The following is a 2,356-nucleotide window of genomic DNA, read 5'->3' on the forward strand; positions in this document are numbered from 1 at the left end:
GTGAAACTGAATAGCAAGAAATTAAAAGCAAGAAGTGCAGGCCAAAAGGAATAGAAGTGTGCAGAGCAAAGATGAGGAAAAATAAAAAAGACATTTTTGAGATAGAGTCAAGATTTGTGAACAGTCAGATGAAGGAGAACGGAAGGACAAATCATAATTTCTTAGGCAACTAAAAGATTGATGTCACCACTAATAAAAATAATGGCCACAAAACAGAGTAGATTATTTCATCAGGAATGAAAATGAGAGTGAGTGAAGAAAATTCATTTCATTTCAAATGTATTGTGTTGAAGGAACACAGATATAGGCAAATAAAGATATTCGTTAGGTCCTTGAAATCTCATATTGTCAGCTAGTAGAATGCCTGGGGCTAGAGAAGGTGATTTGAAAACTATCTGAATAATGATAATAATTGAAGTGATATGAATGGGTTTGCCCGGAAAGAGAAATGGGTTTGCACAGAAAGTGGTAGACACGAACGGGTCTGCATAGCCCATGTAAGTAGAGATGGTTTATACAGCCCACTTATCTCTAAAATGATCAATTTATCACAGGCAATGAGTATGACTCACATTTGAAATCTAAGGGTAATGTAAGTAAGACAAAGAGAGATGCTATGGATGCTAGAAGGAAGGTGGCTAACCACATTATTTTCAGATGCCTTCCTAAATAATGCAAGGCATTTCCTCTATAATAAAAGCTTTAAGGAAGCAGAATACATAGGTCCCAAGAAAATACCTTTAGAAAACAAAGGAGGTGGCAAACAGCAAACTTAAAGCCATTTTCAAAATGGTATGGAAATGGCCTTATCAATATAGCTCTCTCAAGAAAGTTTATCACAAACATTTTATTTTTAGAAACACTGCCATCTAAAAATTTAGCAGCCCAGTAAAGCATTTAAGGAACTGTTTTAAAGTACACTATATAGCAGGTTTGGATTAAAAGTACAGCAATAAGTCGAAATGCTTGTGGAATTTTTATTATAAAATCAGATACAATCAAATAGCCTGGGGTAATAATAGATACAGGAAAAGGAAACTAACTTAAATAGAAATTTCCTTTTGGTTACTCAGCTTGACTTCTGTGGTGTTATTCAAAATTTTTATAAATAAAGAACTACAAAATAAAAAGTACCTAAGTCATTATTAAACACAGGATCTCTTCTTACCTTTTGACTTTATCTATCTTAACACCTTTCCCTTTGGATGGAGATCTGCAATCATCTCTTACAAAATGAAATTTCTAATCTGTAACAAGATTATATACATATATATATATATATATATATATATATAGTACATGATATACATAAATATATATATCTCATCTAGAAGGAGAGGCAGGGCCAATATTCAGACAAATACTCCTTTAGAAGGCCAAAAGGCACTGTTTTTGGTTGGCCTCCATTCTGATTAGATGATGTATGTGCCGTCAGGACATTTAAGTATATTGAATATTAAACTCAACAAAAAAATAGAACAATGTTTCTCAAACTGTGTTGAAAGGCCAGTTTTTTTCTTCCCAATCTATCACAGACCAACATACATTTTTAAATACAATAAAAATGGAATTTGGGGCCAGCAGAGTGTTCATTGGTTAAGAGTTGGCTTGGGAGCATGAGCTCTAAGCAGCAGGGCCCTGGTTTGGATCCCACATGAGCCAGTGACACTGCACCCTCTACAGCTAAGATGGTGAAGAACAGCTCGACCTGGAGCTGGGCTGCCATGAATTGCCAGAGATGGTGTAGGCTGCAGTGGGGCTGCAGTGGACTGCTGTGAGCTACCGTGAGTGGCTGGCAGCCAGCATGAGTGGCCGGCAGCTGGCATGACCAACGACCAACTGCCTCACCTGGGAAGAGAGCAATGATCACAATACCAGTATGGGCCAGTGAAGCGACGTCCTCCACAACTAGACTGAAGAACAAAAGGACAGCAACTTGTCTGTTCCCCTTCCCCATTTCCAATAAAATCTTAAAAATAAAAGGAATTTTTAAAAAGACAAAAATCAAGCCCATTTTTTGTTACTAGATTTATCAAAGAAACTATCAATATGCTATAAAAGGTCCTAAGTGTTTCCTGTTAACTTCTGTACTTTTCTCATTGCTACTGACAGCATGTTTCTAGAGTCAGCATGAATCTGCACAGCACTCTTAGAGTAGTCCTGCCCTGGAAGACGGTGTATTGAAGAAGGAAGAAAAGAAAACCATAGGTCCAGGAAGGGTGAAAGAACCAAGAGTATGCCAGTGTCTTTTTTACAACTTTCACCAACTTTTCTTTCTCCCCTCCCACATTATTCAATTCAATTCCACAATCATATATTGAATACCTGTTCTTTGCTTTTAAATACATATGATATA

Source organism: Hipposideros armiger, unplaced genomic scaffold, assembly GCF_001890085.2.
Source record: "Hipposideros armiger isolate ML-2016 unplaced genomic scaffold, ASM189008v1 scaffold_1117, whole genome shotgun sequence".
In the NCBI taxonomy this organism is placed as follows: Eukaryota; Metazoa; Chordata; class Mammalia; order Chiroptera; family Hipposideridae; genus Hipposideros; species Hipposideros armiger.